Source organism: Nuphar pumila, chromosome 7 (genome assembly GCF_984573655.1).
Source record: "Nuphar pumila chromosome 7, dmNupPumi1.hap1.1, whole genome shotgun sequence".
NCBI lineage: Eukaryota > Viridiplantae > Streptophyta > Magnoliopsida > Nymphaeales > Nymphaeaceae > Nuphar > Nuphar pumila.
This window is the reverse complement of record NC_143255.1, coordinates 81,222,740-81,244,203: the sequence shown is the minus strand read 5'-3', so window position 1 is coordinate 81,244,203 and position 21,464 is coordinate 81,222,740.

Here is a 21,464-nt window from a genome sequence, read left to right as displayed (position 1 = left end):
ATCAGAAGGGGCAAGGTGATTGAGTCCTTTGCTATGAGATCTTCTGGCTATGTTGGGATCCGGATGATGAGAAGCGAAGAATCGATGGTGCTTATAGATGGGGATTTGTAACGGAATCGAGAGGAAAAAGATGGATGCCAGTAAAAACCATGGGTGAAGGATAGGTAATGCTTAACAATGGTCGATAATGGGTGATTCCAAAGGAAAAATCGATGGTGCCGAAGGATGGTTGTTGCGTGAAGGTGGATTGCAAATGGATGTTGATAATTGATGCCTCTGAGAAAAAAACCTCGATGAGAAGAAATATCGATCGAAAAATTGGATGTTGCTAATCGATATTGCCATGGTGGTGGGTTGTTATGGATATTTGCAGAGAAAAACTCGATGATTGGGATGAAAAGATGTTCATAATGGATGATCTTGAGAAGCGGTGGAGGCCTTCTCTTAAAGGAGCAATGGATGATTTGAGAGAAAACTGTTGAAGATGGAAGGTGAAGAATAGAGGGGTCGGTTTGAGATCGACGATGGAGAGAGGAGAAGAGGGAGGCGCGGGAGCAAACCGTTGGAATTTTCCCCTTTTTCCATAAAGGAGGTCGTCTTTTAGGAAAATTTTTGAAAAATGGTTTAAAAATGAGGTTTTCAGAAAAATTAACTTAAAAAGCTTTAAAACCATTTGTTTTTCTCATAGTTTTTCCATTTTTTTTTCAATTTTTGTGTTAATTTTTCATTTTTTTTTTGCATTTTTAGAATAAAATCCTAAGATTTGCAAGGAAATAAAGATTTAAAACTGATTTTTTTTTGTATTTTTGCGAAATATTTACAAAAGAGAGTTCTTCTGAGAATTCAAAGCTATTTCTTTGAAAAACTTTCTTCAGAAAGTGAATTTGGACCCGAAATTTGAATTTGAATATATCACTATGGAATCCAATCCAGAGAATCTGAAGAACGATTGAAATTTAGCTTTGGTTTTCTCAGAAAATGGAACCAGGGGCAAAAGAGTTATTTTTACAAAACTTTGAAAAATTTGGAATGTTCACAAGTAGCAGCAAGAACGGCAATGGCAGTGGCACGAAGCCTGAGCAGAATAGAGGTAGAAAAGAAAAGTTCTTCAAGAACAATGATAAGGCTCTCTCAAACGGTCCTCAACAAAAAGGGGATCTTCAGGAAAAGCCCAAGCACATAAACTGGAGCAGAGATCGAAAATTTACTCCCTTAGACCAGCCTCTAGAAAAAGTTCTGGAATATTTACTATCCCACGGAATGGTGAAACTTCCAAAAGTTGCAGATCCGCCGGTGATCATGGGAAGGTTCAAGGAGCAATACTGCAAGTTTCACAGGGCAACATGCCATGATATAGAATATTGCTTCGTTCTGAATTATTTGATCCATGACAGCATCAATAAAAGTATCCTCATAGAAGATGAAGAGGAAGGCAAAAAGGAAATCATGTCCGCCCCATTCCCAAAACATTCAACATCAACCATTTCAGAACATGCATTTCTTCCGCAAAGCCATATACATCCATGTTCCACAGAAGAACTAAGTCTCCAGCATCAGGTGATGGTCCTACATCAGGATCAGCCTACATCTCATAGGATGAACATTCTCTCATTTTTAAACCTAAGGAATATGTCAGTTGAGAACGGAAAAACTCAAGTTTTTCCGAAAAGATTTCTTAAGAAAGAAGCCTACACAGAGAAAGCAGAAACCTCTAAAGAAGCAGAAGAGCGGGCCAAAAGTCTCCAAAAGCCGATCACAGCGCTCTCCAACATTTCCATCTTTGAATTAACACATGATTCTTTTAAGCATCAAGAGAAGTTAGATGATTTACTGAGAAAGATTAAGGTGAAGTCGGGCACTACGCCCAAAAATATGGCACAGATTGTGAATCAGGCGATGACTAACGCGCCTATCACCTTTTCAGACGAGGACCTGCCAAGGCCTCATTCTTTTCACAACAATGCACTGTATATCGTGGTAAGGACCAGGGGCATGACTGTCCCACATGTAATTGTTGATGGAGGCAGCAACCTCAACATTTGCCCAGAACTGACAGCTGTAAACACCCCAAATTTTCACTCACCTCCCCGTCATTTCCAACAAGCGCCATCATTCAGCCTTTAAAATCACCGAAGGGAAAAATGGTCATTTTCTGAGCCCGGACCTTACAGAAGTCTAAATTGCATCTGCAACTCTCAAAATTTCTCTATTTTTAAGTCAGATGTTCAAAAATTTATTCCTGAAAGGAGAGAGACATCTCCAAGTCCTAGTTCAAGATTATATTTCATAAGACATGTCATTTCATATCATTGCATGAGCATCTCATACCACTGCACTGCACTGCACAACATGTCATTTCGAGGTCGAGAACTATCGATTTCAAATTTTTCAAACCAGATTTGAATTTCAACTCTTTTCAAAATTGATTTCAAAACCCTGGGTCTTCAAAATTATCAATTCTTCCGATTCTACCCCCAGGACTCTGAATTTCAAAATATTTTATCAAGAAAATGATCTGGATAGTTTTCAATATGAATTTCAGCCACTTCAACTCAGATTTTGCCTTTTGTCAGCTATTTCAACTATCATTCTTTTACAAAATTGCCCTACAGGGGCCAACTCTTTTCAAAATTTCTGTTTTACCAATTAGTCCAGATTTTATGAAAATTCTAAAAAGAGGTTTATTGTCTTGTCTTTATTTCAATAAAGAAGCAATGTGGGACCCACACTGAGGTGGTGTCACATAGGATTTTCTTTTGAAAAAACTGAATTTTGGAAAAACCCAAAAATATAGGAGCCTTGTCCCCTAGATTGGTGCCACTTGTCTTTTCTCTCTCCTCTCATCTATCCGCCAAGTGTCAGTGTGGGGCTACCTTAAGATGCCGTGACATGTCATTAGACATCCTCTTCATTTTATGCCACGTGTCAGTGTCCACCATCTTCACCCTGTGCCATGTGTCATTCCAAGGTCACCATGAGATGCCACGTGTGTTGTCCTGTTCACAAAAAGTAGAGCTTGTCTCCCCTGAGGTGGCACCATTTGAATTATGTCTCCTGCAAGTGAAACATGTCACTCTCTCATTTCCTCAAGAAAAGTAGATGACACATGTCACCCTCTGCTCTTCTCAGAAAAGCAAGTGACACATGTCATTCTCTGCTCTTCTCACAAAAAGCAAATGACACATGTCATTCTCTGCTCTTCCTAGAAAAAGCAAATGACACATGTCATTCTCTGCTCTTCTCAGAAAAAGCAAATGACACATGTCATTCTCTGCTCTTCTCAGAAAAAGCAAATGACACATGTCATTCTCTACTCTTCCTAGAAAAAGCAAATGACACATGTCATTCTCTGCTCTTCTCAGAAAAAGCAAATGACACATGTCATTCTCTGCTCTTCTAAAAAAAAACAAATGACACATGTCATTCTCTGCTCTTCTTAGAAAAAGCAAATGACACATGTCATTTTCTGCCTCCTTCAGAAAAAAGCAACAATTCAAATATTCAAACTCCAGGCTGAGGTGGCGCAAATCCTGAAGTCTCCTCCCTAAATTCATTTTTTGAGATGGTGCCACGTGTCCCTTTCCCTCATTTTCCTCCCTCTTGCCAGATGTCATTATAGGATCCACCCTGAGATGACGCCACATGTCAGTCTCTCATTTCCTCTAGAAAAAACAGAAATTTAAATTTCAAACTATCTCTGAGGTGGCACCATCTGAATCCTCTGCCTTTCCTTATGACACATGTCAATGAAGATACTCTGAGATGGCGCCACATGGCAGTCTCTCCTTTCATCAAAAAAGTAGAATTCAAACCCCTCTAAGGTGGCATCTTCTGCTTCTTCTGCTCCTACCTTTTGACACATGGCAGTGTGGAGCCACCCTGAGGTGGCGCCACATGGCAATCTCTCATTCTTCCAGGAAAACCAAGCTTTGAATTTCAAACTCCAAAAGGACATCCTTTGAGGTGGCGCCATTTGGGAGACTCCTGCAGAGAAAATCAAGCAAGCTTTTTGAAAAATTCCAAATTCCCCTGCTGAGGTGTGTCACTCACAAAATTCTTATTTTTATTTTCTCAAAAAATCAAAATGGCATGCTCTGAGATGGCGCCACATGGAAGGTTCAGATTCACTGTGTTTGAATCTTGAAAATCTCCAAAATTTCTATAAATACCCTAGCCCATGCCCAGCTCAGGGAGAGCCCTGTTTGAGAATTGAACTTCAGAATTCCATTTTCTTTCTTTCTTGGTTTCCTCTGGATTCACGCCCCTCTGGAGCCCATTGTCAAGGTAGTCGTTCATTTCGGGAGTTCCAAAACCGCAGGAGAACACAAGGTAAGCCCATATTCCAATCGATTTCATCATGATTTGATTCGTATTGTCGTTTGAAGAAAGAGCTCATCTGAGGAATGGATTGAGCTATTCTCATAAAATGACATATATAAAAATACATGATTATGATTCCTTGATGATTTTTAGCATTCATGCATTTAGCTAGGTTTAATTTGCATTTTATTTCATTCATTTAGCTCGTTTCATGAATTAATTAGGATTAATTTAGCATTTATTTCAATTCTGCTCATTTTCAGTAGTTCTCTGTTTTTGTCAGTCAGTCCACACGTCATTTCATGCATTTATTTTTTATTAAAAATTTCAAAAAAATCATGGAATGCGCCCTTAGGTGTCCCTAAAAATGTGCCAAAAATTCTGAAGTATTTGAATTCGTTTACGGCCGTAAACGTTCAAAAAGGTGAGTCGGGTTTTACTACCCGGGATGCATTTTAAATTTTTATTTCCAACTTGTAAAATCGATATCTGCCTCATGGAAGATCCGATTTTCGAACCGAAAGATGTTCTGAACTTTGAAGGATGTCTAGTTTTTAACCTGATTTTCTCAGAATTTTCAGATTTTTTTTAATGTTAGACAAAAATCCGAGAGTGCGGGACATGTGTCAGATCCTGATTTGGGCCTATGAGACTTTGGATCGACTTAGGTCGATGGGTTCTCTTTGGGTGTTGATCCAAATACAAATCCAAATCCAAATCCAAATCCAAATCTGTAAACAGTGAATGTTATGTCTGATATGTCTTCTGTTTGTATCTGAAAGCCTGTTATTTTTAGAACAGTTGTGATATCTGTTTTGAATTTTTCTTGTCAGTTCTCTGTTTTGTCACATTTGTCTGTTCTATTATTTTAGGCATAAAAAGTTATATTTTTATCTTTGTTTATGTTGATCAAATGCCAAAGTCATAAACATGAAAGTTGTTCATGTAGATGTCGTGCGTAGCTCGGTTAAATATCAGAAATTTCCATGGCTGTTTTCTAGTTTTTTAGCATTTTATAGCAGATTACGTCGATTTTACCTCTGTCAGAACCAAATCCATGTTACCGAACTCATCATGGCTCAAATCCCGAAGCTGTAAAAACCAAAAATGTTCCATTTCGAGTTTTTGAACAGTATGCAAAATATCAGAAGTTTTCATGGTGTAAATCTTGCATTATCATGTTAAGCATTGCATTTTGTCCGGATCCATAGGCAAAATCCACCATTTTTAGGTTTTCCTTCAAATTTTAGCAATTAAATCATATCATTTCGTGAATTTTAGCATTCTAGGCTATTTATCAGAGTATGTAGATTCTTCATACCGAATTTGGTGTAATTTGAAATCCATTTGAGGTTCGGTTTAGCCATAATATCAAAACAAGGTCCCGCAGGACCCGAATCCAAGCGAAAAACAAGCGAAATTCGTTATTTTGGATAAATTGCAAAATGTCAAATTCTGATTTTACAGCCCTAATGTGTTTAGCAGCATGTAATTATGTCTCAGATTACATTTCATCATCATTTGATTCAATTTGAATTTCAAAATCTCAATTTCACCAAGTTTTTCTTCAAAAAAAAAACCCTGATTTTAAAGGTATAACTTTATAATTAGGGGTATTTTGGTCATTTTGACCACCATTTCGAATTTCAAACTATTTTCCACCGAATTTCTTGCATTTTCATCATTTCAAATATCAAGGAAGCATGAGAATAGGGTTTATATCCAATTAAATCCAATAATTTTATAATATTATTGGAAAATCTTGGAAAAACCCACATATTTGAGCTTACCCTATTTCAAGTTTGGCAGGGACATTCAAAAAAAGGAGATGAAGTCTGCAAATTTCTTTTATTTCATTTATTTAGTGATGTAATAATGTAAACCTTGGAATAAGATTTTAATTTCCTGCTTAGACTAGGATGCATATCATATAGTTTAAATTTATGCAATATCCTGTTTATGTGATTCATGCATTTTATTTCAAAAGCACTATGGATGTTCATGAATGGCACGTGCACCAACTCTTAGGGAGTTGATGAACTCGGTGGAATCCATATTTACGGCCCTAGTCGGAATATGGACGAGACCCAGATCCATCATCTTTCTACTAGTCACATTGAGCCTACACTCTTAGGCTATCTTAAAATGCACATCATATTTCTAATATTTTCAAAGTATTGCGCATTAAATCAATTAAGTTCTGAACATATTCATGGCCACAGTCAGAATATGTGAAGGATTTATTTTGACTTAATGCACACTTTTCCAACAATTTTTCTAGAAAATCTTTCAAAGTGCATTCATTCACTCATATCATTTGCATCATGAAATCCTCGGTTTTCCCATGATTTTCTTAAGAAAACTTCATTCTCAAAGAAATTGATTTCTCAAGAAACTATGAGTATTTTCCAAAATCAGTTTTCCCAAGTTAAGTTTTCACAGTTTTCCATGGAAACCAGTCTCTCAAGAAACTTCTAAGTTGGATTTCCAAGATCAAAGTTTCCCACAGTTTTCCATGGAAAATGTTATTTTCTTAAGATTTTCAAAAGGAGTTTTCCAACCTTTCTCGAGAATCAAAAATCAATTTTCAAAGGGGTTTAAGGCTAAGATTCCTAGGATTTCAATTTCCCAAGTTCAGTTTTTCTTCTCAAATGAGTTTTCCTATAAATTCTCTATCATTTTCCTAAGAAAATCCTCAAAGTCAGAGTTTTCCTGAGAAGTGTTTCCCTTTTTCAAATGTTCACCTTTTCTCAAGAATCACTTCTATTTTTCCGGGATTTTCAACCATTCATGATTTTCCCCAATGAACTTTCTCGTGTTTTCAAAACTCCTTTCATCTGAGTTTCCTGAGAAATTGACTTTCCCTCAAAAATATCTTTCAATTCCAAATATTTTCCAAGCATATATCATAGTTTTCCAACTTACATTTTCCAAAATCTCATAACACATGCCTGAATTCTCAGTGCATATAGGATAAAACATAACTTCAATAATTTCGCTAAGTCAAGCACAATTTTGGTCCTTGGTTCGATTACCCCTGTTAAAGGCAGCAGGAACGACCGAACCTCGTACCGACAGGTCGAGCCCCATCCCATGGATTTTCCCGCAATTTTCAAAACGGAGGCAAGTATTTCAAAACCAATTTCCAAAATCCGGTCAAGTTTGAAGCGCGAAAGCATTTTCCCCTTTCTCTTCCGCAAGGAAGGGAAGACGGGGAAAAATTTTGCGACGATAACAGGTTTGGCGACCGTGATGGGACCTGTCCTTGTTTGACCTAAATTGTGCTTGACTTAGTTCAATTATCGAAATTATGTTCACAACATGTCAGCTATTTACTTTTGATATCATGCGAACCTAGGAGCCTAGATTCTGACCTAGCTGACATTGACTGCATATAGACTAGGCATGGTTTGGTAGGACCAGATTGAGGAGAAATTTTCATGCTCACATAGACTTAGGTCTAAATACAATTCTCCTCAATTTAGGATCTGAATGCAAACAATGTATGCTTCTTCAAAGATTTTCAAAATCTATCTCTCTAGGTTTTAGAGCCATCTATTTCTTGCATGTGATCATTTTTCAAAACCTCCATTACCTATCATTACCCGGTCTTCACGTTGCTGGGCTCTCTTCCAGAACCCTAGTTCGGGATAGAGCCTCACAACTGGGCCACATATTTGGGTTTACACCCCCCTACCACGTACCGCGGGCCACAGTCTGAAGTATATCGGTAGGCGCTCAAGGATGTTGGAAAACCTTACCTTAGAACCAGAGTTGAAATTATATGCCACGTACCTCAGATTTCGATTCGGGTATATCGGCATAACTGGATTGGACAAAGATGATCTGAACCTAGAGTTAGGATTAGGGTCCTACAACTGTTTTCAAAATGATGCATCTAGAGTCAGCCTTTTAGGGAGTGCTGTATGTGCATGAATGTTTGTGCAGGATGTGATTGTTCGTATATTATGATGTCTTCTTTTAAATCGTTGTAATTTTGAAAAGATTTTTTCTGAAAAACATGTGAAAACCAGACATCAAATAATAAAAACCGGTTCTCACTAGTGGATGAGACCAGGTCGAACTCAGGGAACGAGAATATTTTGTATTCAAGCACACAATTCTAAACTATTCTTTATTGCTGAATTATTGAAATGTAAAATGTTTAAGAAAAGTAAAAACAACTAGCTATTACAACAAATGAATACCCTTCGTAGAGGGCGTAAAGTGCAATATTTACAAACCCAATTAAAATTCTAATTCTAAACTGAAAAGTAAAAATCTTCTATCTTCGTACTTCGTGTCACGTAATCTCTTCCGCTCCACTCTCGTGCAATCCTGCACAAGTCCAACGAAACACGAGCAGTACACGAAAGAAAAACAAAAACTAACTAACTAAATGTTAATACTGAAATGACAATTCATTAAGGAATTCTTAACTACGTAATACTAACTGCTAATTAACTGAGGAATCTAATTACACTAACAGATAACTTAACCACTATTATCAAAACACTTCATAAGAATCAGTGAGACACTTAGAAAAATACATGTAAAATTCAGTGAAATTCAGCAATCCAATCAATGAAGTTCAATCAATGAACTTTAACATTCCATAGATGATACTAGTATCAAACTGTAATAAACTTTAGATTTTCAACTTTAATCAAAATCCATTTAATAATCAACAAAACTCAAATCTGATATAGTGAATATGAGTAAGAAAAATTTATGGTAATCAGATTTGAATTTTACTGATAGCAGTAAAAATTCACTTGTTCACATGCCGATGTACTCATGATTAGCCTAAATGAATCCTGATTCCTCTTTACAGCATGACTAAATTCCTTTTTACATCAGGACTAAAATTCTAATCCGACATTTTCAATTACTGGTTCAAAAACAAAAAAACAATGTAAATCAGAAAAACAATGTAAAAACAGCAAAGCAATGTAAATCAGGAGATTCCGGCTGATCATTAATCCGATATTTTCAATTTGAAGATCAAACAAAGTAAATCAAGAATCACTTGAAGCTATTTGATCCAAACATCTAATCATTCACACTCAAATAATCCATCACCGAAAAACTCATTCAGCTGGACTGCATCTGCCGGAACTCAGCCTTTTAATTCATATGATCGACAGAATTTTAGTCACAAGTCATCTGCTCCTAATATTGATTTAGATTCATTATACAGAAACTCCTTCAGCAGATTCCGATCAAGAATTTTTTTTATCAAAGATTAATGCAAGAAGTGATCGGAATCCTTCATCAAAACACTATTCCGGTAGGTCCCTGTCAATCGCCGGATTCCTCTTCAGCCATTTTTTTCTTTTTATGTTTTCTTCTTTCTTTTTTTTTATTTATTTTCCAAATTGAGATTCAAACATTATGCAGATTATCATTCAGAAAGAAAGAAATAAAAATGAAGAAGAAGAAGAAGAATAGGAAGAAAAAGAAGAAGAAGAAGAAGAAGAAGAAGAAGAAGAAGAGAAGAAGTTGCAGAACACTCACCGTGAACCTGAGGGGTTAGAGGAGAATGGCCGGCCTCCTCCCGTACGCCGCCGCCGTTGCTGGAAGTCTCTCCACCGAAAAACAAGGAAGAAGAGAGAAAGAGGAAGAAGGGGAAGAAAAACTCAGGAGAAGTGGAGAGGAAGGAGAAGAAGAGAGGGCTGTAGCTTCAGGAAGGGAGAGACAACGTTTTTTGCGTTTTTGGGGGATTTTAAAAGAGTTCAAACCGGTTCACCGGTTTGAAACAGTTTTATTATGAAAAGCAAACCGGTTAAACCGGTTTGTGTTTTTTTTTTTGCAATTTTCAAAAATAAAAAACTATGTACCAGTTTATTATAAAATTTTCAAAAATTTAAAAACAAAACTTATTTATGAAGAACAAAAAAAAACTATTCTAACAATTTATATTTATATTTAATTTTTTTTTTCTTTTAAAAAAAAAAACTTAAAATGAATATAAAAATATTTTTCTCTATTTTTTTATTTTTTTATTTCATTTTTAATTGAAAACTAAAACTAAACTACTATGAATATAACAAAAACTAAAATATGCATAAAAATGTAAAATAAAACTATTTTTCATGCATTTTCTATTTTTAAATCATTTTAGCACATTTACTCGAAAACTAACATAAAATTGAATTTTTGAAACATTATTTCATAAAATCATGCATATTTCAATGTTAATTAACCCTGAATTATATGCATGATCATATTACCTCTATTTTCTTACATTTTTCCAAAAATATTTTCAAATTTCCATATTCTCATCCTTTCCCTTTATTTTCTCAAACCCTGAAAGATTTTCCCAAATATCCAATTTCTTTCAAAACTCCAGGTGATTTTCTATTCTCCCTTTCTACTGGATCTCGAATTTTCAGCTGCATTTTTATCCTGCCTGCAATTTTCAAAAATCATATGTTTTCTCTCATTGAATTTTCAATCCTTTTGTCTATTTGCAAAATTCTTCATATTATTTTCCTCATGCATACCTTGATTATTGTGGTGGAAATTGTTTACCCACTTGCCTTCTTCTTATTCTAAATCCATTTGCAGATTGTTTTTCCAAAAGATATCTCTTTTCTTCAAAAATGGTGTTTTCCTCGTGGTTGACGACCTCGCCTAGCTAACAAGGCACATTTTTTGTTGTTTATTTCCCTTGCAAAAGGATGACAACACAATTGTCATAATCCTTAGGACGACTCAATCCCTAGTAATGGGATACTCTTCCAATGGTCTACCATATTTTCCTCAATATTTTCCTCCAAAAATCCAAAAATTTTCCTCAAAATTTGATCCTGTCTTTGCCCTGCAGAGAGCCTTCTTTAAATTTTATTCCCTCTTCCCAGTTACACTGGGGCATTTTTTTGAAAATTTATCTTTACCTCAAAAGATCTTGTATGCAGGCAGGATAAACCAATCTCTCATTTTGCATGTATATGCACCCATTTGCATTAATTTTGCATTCATTCACATTTCATGTGCATTTGCATTTCATTTTGCATTAAATCTGCATCCATTTTTTCCCTTTCAGGTTAAGGGATAAACCTGAATCATTTTCCATGATTTTCCAATTTCTATTCATATCCCCGTTCAGGATAAGGGGTTAATCGTGAAAATCAAACCACATACATGTGATGGTCTTTTTCATTGCAAATCAAGTAATCCAGTCCTCGAACTGGCCATTCTCAAAACTTTCAATCCCAGTCCTCGCACTGTCGATTTTCAAAATTCAATCTTCTGATTAAAGATTTTCCTTTGAGATTCGAGCCCTGACTCGAACTTTCCTGCTTTCCTTCGAAGATTTGAGTTTTAACTCAAGTTTTCTTTCCTTCAAAATCTAAACTTTCCAGTTTCCTTTTGAGATTCGAGCCCTAACTCGAACTTTTCCTGCTTTCCTTCGAAGATTTGAGTTTTAACTCAAGTTTTCTTTCCTTCAAAATCTGAACTTCCTAGTTTTCCTTTGAGATTCGAGCCCCGACTCGAACTTTTTAAATTTCCTCTGAATATTTGAGTTTTGACTCAAAAATCTGAATTGACCTAGTTTTTCCTTTTAAGATTTGAGTTTCGACCCAAACTTTATCTCCTTAGAAACCAAACTTCCTAGCTTTCCTTCGAAGGCTCGAGTTTTGACTCGAATCTTCCAGCTTTCCCTGTAAAACCTGAGTCCTGATTCAGATGGTATTTCAAAACCAGCTTTTGAGTTAGACTTACCTTCAAAATCCAGTATTATGCTAGGACTTACCTTCAAAATTCCAACTTCGTATTGGATTTACCTTTGAAATTGAGTATCATCGTCATGGATGTGTCAACTCGGATGTCAAGCGATCTCTTTTACTAAGGATTTCAAGAACACTTTGTCAATTTGTCAATCAATTATTTGTTGATTTCAGAATTTTATGGCACAAAATTTTACCTCAGTTTACCCTTAGTATCACTTACAAAAAGGCAAAGCTTTTGTGAAGAAGGATTCGAAATCCAAATTCTTTCTATTGGCCAACCAAAAGGATGAAGGATAAATCCTCGATATGGCCAGAAAAGAAGATTCAATGTTTTGCAAAGCCATAGATGATTGATATTGATTGCAGTCAATGGCACATTTTTAAAGACCATTCTTGTGAAAATGAGGCAGTGGAAATATCCTGAGCGCTAGAAAAAGAGAGAATTCACCCAAGCCCTGTCTCCTCAAAATCACCTAAGCTGCAATTAAATATCCGCAATAGGGATCTCTCACTTGTCGTCGAGATGAAGGCGAATTAAGCGAGTAGACCCCCGAGGCCAAAGAAGATTTAAAACATCTCCAAGATGACGGAGTTTGCGACGGATCTTTCCAGGAAAAGTGCAAAGCACTGTCGAGATGAAGGCAGATGTGATGAACCTCCCGATAATCCCTAAAAGATATTTAATTTCAGCTATCATCCAAAGATCTCTAACCCATGAGCCAATACCGTCAAAGAAGGACCGAAACATCTCCAAGTTGAAGGAGTTTGTGACGTACCCTTTCCAAAAAAAAAAGAAGAGAGGAAAAAGAAAGAGAGAAAAAGTCAGAACGCCTCCAAAATGAAGGAGAATATAGCCAAAACACCAAAAGAGCCAAAAGAGTGCATAAAGATTATCATGAGAGAAGCTCCCAGGATGTCAAACTGCCAAATCTATCAAGAATCATCTTTAATCTTGTGAAATTCTATTATCAATATTCTCTCATCAATTGCTTTCATAATATCAAATTCTCTTTCCTGTTCATATAGAGGAAATTGATAATTTCTTTGAAGAAGGTCAATCGCGAGCAATTTGGGTCCCAAATCTTGATTCTATGAAGTCAATCCTTTTTTAAGGTAATATTTCAGGTAAAAAAGAAGGAATATTTTCATAACAATAAGCATCATTTTCAATTACTTTGAATCAACAACAAATTTTCAACATTTTGACAATATTTTCTAGCTATCCTGACGTTAAGTAAGAGCTTGATGTCCATATTGATGTATCTTGACCCCTTCGAGAGATTTTCCTTTATCATCTTTCACGTTGTTGAAAGATTAGCCTTATCTCCGAAAGGATAGCCTTTATCATCTTTCACGTTGTTGAAAGATTAGCCTTCTCTCCGAAAGGATAGACTTTATCATCTTTCGCATTGTCGAAAGAATCACCTTGTTCCTTTGGATTGCCTTTTGTCATCTTTCACATTGTCGAAAGAATCGCCTTACTCCTTTGGATTGCCTTTATCATCTTTCGCGTTGTCGAAAGAATTGCCTTGCTCCTTTGTATTACCTTTTGTCATCTTTCGCGTTGTCGAAAGAATCGCCTTATTCCTTTGGATTACCTTTTGTCATCTTTCGCATTGTCGAAAGAATCGCCTTATTCCTTTGAATTGCCTTTGTCATCTTTCGCGTTGTCGAAAGAATCGCCTAATTCCTTTGGATTACCTTTTGTCATCTATCGCGTTGTCGAAAGCATCACCTTATTCCTTTGGATTACCTTTTGTCATCTTTCGCATTGTCGAAATAATCGCCTTATTCCTTTGAATTGCCTTTGTCATCTTTCGCGTTGTCGAAAGAATCGCCTAATTCCTTTGGATTACCTTTTGTCATCTTTCGCGTTGTCGAAAGAATCGCCTTATTCCTTTGGATTACCTTTTGTCATCTTTCGCATTGTCGAAAGAATCGCCTTATTCCTTTGGATTGCCTTTGTCATCTTTCGTGTTGTCGAAAGAATCGCCTTGTTCCTTCGGATTACCTTTGTCATCTTTTCCATTGTCGAAAGAATCACCTTATTCCTTTGGATTGCCTTATCATCTTTCACGTTGTCGAAAGAATCGCCTTGTTCTTTTGGATTACCTTTGTCATCTTTCGCGTTGTCGAAAGAACCGCCTTATTCCTTTGGATTACCTTTGTCATCTTTCGCGGTGTCGAAAGAATCGCCTTGTTCCTTTGGATTGCCTTTGTCATCTTTCACGTTATCGAAAGAATCACCTTGTTCTTTGGATCGCCTGCGTTCATCTTTCGCGTTGCCGAAAGAGTTGCCTTATTCTCCGTTGGAAAAGTTGCCTTATTCATCTTTTGCGTTGTCAAAAGAGTTGTCTTACTCTTCTCTGAAAGAGTTTGCCTTGTCTGTCTTTCACGTTGTCAAAAGAGTTGCCTTACTCTTCTTTGAAAGAGTTTGCCTTGTCTGCCTTTCGCATTGCCGAAAGAGTTACCTTATTCTAGTCAAAAGATTGCCATGTCCATCTTTCGCGTTGTCGAAAGAGTCGTCGTACTCCTTACCTTATTCATATTTCACACTGATGAAAAATTCACCAGATCGTCTTGATCATCTTCTAAAATTGCCTCTTACAATTCTATTTCCGTCGCCTCGTTCCTCTTCAAGAAAAGTTGTCTTATTCACCTTCCAAATATTTCATCTTCCGCCCGATCAGGATAAGGGTATAAACCTGAGCCTCAATCAAAGAGGTATTCCATTTTCTGCACGATCAGGATAAGGGTATAAACCTGAGCCTCAATCAAAGGGGTATTCCATTTTCTGCCCGATTAGGATAAGGGTATAAACCTGAGCCTCATTCAAAGGGGTATTTCATTTTCTGCACGATCAGGATAAGGGTATAAACCTGAGCCTCAATCTAAGGGGTATTCCATTTTCTGCCCGATTAGGATAAGGGTATAAACCTGAGCCTCATTCAAAAGGGTATTTCATCTTCCGCCCGATCAGGATAAGGGTATAAACCTGAGCCTCACTCAAAGAGGTTATTTCATTTTCCGCCCGATCAGGTTAAGGGTACAAACCTGAGTCTCATTTTGATGAGATATTCCATTCCCCAATCAGGTTAAGGGTCAAACCTGAGCTTCGTTCCATGCGAGGTATTTTTGTCCCATCCAGGTCAAGGGCATAAACCTGAACTTTGCTCTCATAGAGCAAATCTTTCCTCTTCATTCTTTGTTCCATATCTACCATCTTCCTCGGGCTAATTTCTTCACACTCAGTCAGATCCTTCTAAATGGGGCATTTTTTACGTATAGCCCAAATTTGGTGTGTTTTTCTTTGCCACTAAGCTCGACCCCAAGCCGGCTTAGTAGCAAAGAGGGGCATCTGTAAACACCCCAAATTTTTACTCACCTCCCCGTCATTTCCACCAAGCACCATCATTCAGCCTTTGAAATCACCGAAGGGTAAAATGGTCATTTTCTGAGCCCGGACCTTACAGAAGTCTAAATTGCATCTGCAACTCTCAAAATTTCTCTATTTTTAACTCAGATGTTCAAAAATTTATTCTTGACAGGAGAGAGACATCTCCAAGTCCTGGTTCAAGATTATATTTCATAAGACATGTCATTTCATATCATTGCATGAGCATCTCATACCACTGCACTCCACTGCACAGCATGTCATTTCGAGGTCGAGAACTCTCGATTTCAAAATTTTCAATCCAGATTTGAATTTCAACTCTTTTCAAAATTGATTTCAAAACCCTGGGTCTTCAAAATTATCAATTCTTCCCATTATACCCCCAGGACTCTGAATTTCAAAATATTTTATCAAGAAAATGATCTGGATAGTTTTCAATATGAATTTCAGCCACTTCAACTCAGATTTTGCCTTTTGTCAGCTATTTCAACTATCATTCTTTTACAAAATTGCCCTACAGGGGCCAACTCTTTTCAAAATTTCTGTTTTACCAATTAGTCCAGATTTTATGAAAATTCTAAAAAGAGGTTTATTGTCTTGTCTTTATTTCAATAAAGAAGCAATGTGGGACCCACACTGAGGTGGTGTCACATAGGCTTTTCTTTTGAAAAACCTGAATTTTGGAAAAACCCAAAAATATAGGAGCCTTGTCCCCTGGATTGGCGCCACTTGTCTTTTTTCTCTCCTCTCATCTATCCGCCAAGTGTCAGTGTGGGGCTACCTTAAGATGCCTCCACATGTCATTCGACATCCTCTTCATTTTATGCCATGTGTCAGTGTCCACCATCTTCACCCTGTGTCATGTGTCATTCCAAGGTCACCATGAGATGCCACGTGTCATGTGTTGTCCTGTTCACAAAAAGTAGAGCTTGTCTCCCCTGAGGTGGCACCATTTGAATTATGTCTCCTGCAAGTGACACATGTCACTCTCTCCTTTCCTCAGGAAAAGTAGATGACACATGTCACCCTCTGCTCTTCTCAGAAAAGCAAGTGACATGTGTCATTCTCTGCACTTCTCACAAAAAGCAAATGACACGTCATTCTCTGCTCTTCCTAGAAAAAGCAAATGACACATGTCATTCTCTGCTCTTCTCAGAAAAAGCAAATGACACATGTCATTCTCTGCTCTTCTCAGAAAAAGCTAATGACACATGTCATTCTCTGCTCTTCCTAGAAAAAGCAAACGACACATGTCATTCTCTGCTCTTCTCAGAAAAAGCAAATGACACATGTCATTCTCTGCCCTTCTCAAAAAAAACAAATGACACATGTCATTCTCTGCTCTTCTTAGAAAAAGCAAATGACACATGTCATTTTCTGCCTCCTTCAGAAAAAAGCAACAATTCAAATATTCAAACTCCAGGCTGAGGTGGCGCAAATCCTGAAGTCTCCTCCCTAAATTCATTTTTTGAGATGGTGCCACGTGTCCCTTTCCCTCCTTTTCCTCCCTCTTGCCACATGTCATTGTAGGATCCACCCTGAGATGACGCCACATGTCAGTCTCTTCTTTCCTCTAGAAAAAGCAGAAATTTAAATTTCAAACTATCTCTAAGGTGGCACCATCTGAATCCTCTGCCTTTCCTTATGACACATGTCAATGAAGATACTCTGAGATGGCGCCACTGTCTCTCCTTTCATCAAAAAAAGTAGAATTCAAACCCCTCTGAGGTGGCATCTTCTGCTTCTTCTGCTCCTACCTTTTGACACATGGCAGTGTGGAGCCACCCTGAGGTGGCGCCACATGGCAATCTCTCCTTCTTCCAGGAAAACCAAGCTTTGAATTTCAAACTCCAAGAGGACATCCTCTGAGGTGGCGCCATTTGGGAGACTCCTGCAGAGAAAATCAAGCAAGCTTTTTGAAAAATTCCAAATTCCCCTGCTGAGGTGTCTCACTCACAAAATTCTTATTTTTATTTTCTCAAAAAATCAAAATGGCATGCTCTGAGATGGCGCCACATGGAAGGTCCAGATTCACTGTGTTTGAATCTTGAAAATCTCCAAAATTTCTATAAATACCCTAGCCCATGCCCAGCTCAGGGAGAGCCCTGTTTGAGAATTGAACTTCAGAATTCCATTTTCTTTCTTTCTTGGTTTCCTCTGGATTCATGCCCCTTTGGAGCCCATTGTCAAGGTAGTCGTTCATTTCGGGAGTTCCAAAACCGCAGGAGAACACAAGGTAAGCCCATATTCCAATCGATTTCATCATGATTTGATTCGTATTGTCGTTTGAAGAAAGAGCTCATCCGAGGAATGAATTGAGATATTCTTATAAAATGACATATATAAAAATACATGATTATGATTCCTTGATGATTTTTAACATTCATGCATTTAGCTAGGTTTAATTTGCATTTTATTTTATTCATTTAGCACGTTTCATGAATTAATTAGGATTAATTTAGCATTTATTTCAATTCCGCTCATTTTCAGTAGTTCTCTGTTTTTGTCAGTCAGTCCACACGTCATTTCATGCATTTATGTTTTATTAAAAATTTCAAACAAATCATGGAATGCGCCCTTAGGTGTCCCTAAAAATGTGCCCAAAATTCGTAAGCATTTGAATTCGTTTACTGCCGTAAACGTTCAAAAAAGGTGAGTCGGGTTTTACTACCCGGGATGCATTTTAAATTTTTATTTATAACTTGTAAAATCGATATCTGCCTCATGGAAGATCCGATTTTCAATCCGAAAGATGTTCTGAACTCTGGAGGATGTCTAGCTTTTAACCTGATTTTATCAGAGTTTTCGAATTTTTTTTAATGTCTGACAAAAATCCGAGAGTGCGGGACACGTGTCAGAGCCTGATTTGGGCCTCTAAGACTTTGGATCGACTTAGGTCGATGGGTTCTCTTTGGGTGTTGATCCAAATCCAAATCTGTAAAAAGTGAATGTTATTTCCAAGATGTCTTCTGTTTGTATCTGAAAGCCTGTTATTTTTAAAATAGTTGTGATATCTGTTTCGAATTTTTCTTGTCAGTTCTCTGTTTTGTCACATTGGTCTGTTCTATTATTTTAGGCATAAAAAGATATATTTTTATCTGTGTTTATGTTGATCAAATGTCAAAGTCATAAACATGAAAGTTGTTTATTTAGGTGTCATGAGTAGCTCTGTTAAATATCAGAAATTTCCATGGCTGTTTTCTAGTTTTTTAGCATTTTATAGCAGATTAGGTCGATTTTACCTCTGTCAGAACCAAATCCATGTTACCGAACTCACCATGGCTCAAATCCCAAAGCTATAAAAACCAAAAATGTTCCATTTTGAGTTTTTGAACAGTATGCAAAATATAAAAAGTTTTCATGGTGTAAATCTTGCATTATCATGTTAAGCATTGCATTTTGTCCGGATCCATAGGCAAAATCCACCATTTTTAGGTTTTCCTTCAAATTTTAGCAATTAAATCATATCATTTCGTGAATTTTAGCATTCTAGGCTGTTTATCAGAGTATGTAGATTCTTCATACCGAATTTGGTGTAATTTGAAATCCATTTGAGGTTCGGTTTAGCCATAATATCAAAACAGGTTCCCGTAGGACCCGAATCCAAGCGAAAAACAAGCGAAATTCGTTATTTTGGATAAATTGCAAAATGTCAAATTCTGATTTTACAGTCATAATGTGGTTAGAAGCATGTCATTATGCCTCATATTACATTTCATCATCATTTGATTCAATTTGAATTTCAAAATCTCAATTTCACCAAGTTTTCCTTAAAAAAAAAACCCTAATTTTAAAGGTATAACTTTATAAATAGGGGTATTTTGGTCATTTTGACCACCATTTCGAATTTCAAACTATTTTCCACCGAATGTTTTGCATTTTCATAATTTCAAATATCAAGGAAGCATGAGAATAGGGTTTATATCCAATTAAATCCAATAATTTCATAATATTATTGAAAAATCTTGGAGAAACCCACATATTTGAGCTTACCCTATTTCAAGTTTGGCAGGGACATTCAAAAGAAGGAGCTGAAGTCTGCAAATTTCTTTTATTTCATTTATTTAGTGATGTAATAATGTAAACCTTGGAATAAGATTTTAATTTCCTACTTAGACTAGGATGCATATCATATAGTTTAAATTTATGCAATATCCTGTTTATGTGATTCATGCATTTTATTTCAAAAGCACTATGGATGTTCACGAATGGAAAGTGCACCAACTCTTAGGGAGTTGATGAACTCGGTGGAATCCATATTTACGGCCCTAGTCAGAATATGGACGAGACCCAGATTCATCATCTTTCTACTAGTCACATTGAGCCTACACTCTTAGGCTATCTTAAAATGCACATCATATTTCTAATATTTTCAAAGTATTGCGCATTAAATTAATTAAGTTCTGAACATATTCATGGCCACAGTCAGGATATGTGAAGGATTTATTTTGACTTAATGCACACTTTTCCAACAATTTTCCTAGAAAATCTTTCAAAGTGCATTCATTCACTCATATCATTTGCATCATGAAATCCTTGGTTTTCCCATGATTTTCTTAAGAAAACTTCATTCTCAAAGAAATTGATTTCTCAAGAAACTATGAGTATTTTCCAAAATCGGTTTTCCCAAGTTAAGTTTTCACAGTTTTCCATGGAAACCAGTCTCTCAAGAAACTTCTAAGTTGGATTTCCAAGATCAATGTTTCCCACAGTTTTCCTTGGAAAATGTTATTTTCTTAAGATTTTCAAAAGGAGTCTTCCAACCTTTCTCGAGAATCAAAAATCAATTTTCAAAGGGGTTTAAGGCTAAGATTCCTAGGATTTCAATTTCCCAAGTTCAGTTTTTCTTCTCAAATGAGTTTTCCTATAAATTCTCCATCATTTTCCTAAGAAAATCCTCAAAGTTGGAGTTTTCTTGAGAAGTGTTTCCCTTTTTCAAATGTTCACCTTTTCTCAAGAATCACTTCTATTTTTCCGGGATTTTCAACCATTCATGATTTTCCCACAACTTTATGAACTTTCTCGTGATTTCAATTTCAATTCCAAATATTTTCCAAGCATACATCATAGTTTTCCAACTTACATTTTCCAAAATCTCATAGCACATGCCTGAATTCTCTGTGCATATAGGATAGAACATAACTTCGATAATTTCGCTAAGTCAAGCACAATTTTGGTCCTTGGTTCGATTACCCCTGTTAAAGGCGGCAGGAATGGTCGAACCTCGTACCGACAGGTCGAGCCCCATCCCATGGATTTTCCCGCAATTTTCAAAACGGAGGTGAGTATTTTAAAACCAATTTCCAAAATCCGGTCAAGTTTGAAGCGCGAAAGCATTTTCCTCTTTCTCTTCCACAAGGAAGGGAAGACGGGGAAAAATTTCGCGACGATAACAACAGGGAAGGCCCTGAGATTAAAAAAAGAGGAATACGTACCTGATCCCATTACTATCTATGGCTTCGACAACCACGGGCATACTGCCAAGGGCAAAATCTTTTTGGAAATCTTTATTAACTACTCAGTACACACCGTCCTCTTCCATGTCGTCAATGTGACGCCAACTTACAATCTCTTGTTAGGACGAACATGGATCCATAATGCCAATGCCGTTCCATCAACCCTCCACCAGTGCATAAAATGGTCCAAGGGAGGAATGATTACCACCATATTAGGCAAAAATCCTGAAGAGAGCTGTCACAACCTATGATTCCCCGCCCAACATTTACAGCAGATATTCCAAGCATCCGGGAAGCGGATGAAATCAACCTCAGCGAGAGCTTAGAAATGCTGAAGTTGAAAGATGTCATGGAAGAAGAAAATGTTGCAGCCACGGTTCGATGGTAGAGACCTTGTTTCTTCAAGTTAGGAGGATGCATCAATTACACCTCCTTCAGAGATCATCCTTTATTTCCATAATTTTTCAAAGCAAGAAAAAGATTTGATCTATTGATAATACATGGATACCAGCCATTCAGAGGCATGGGGAAAAATGAGGATAGCATAGTAGAGCCAAT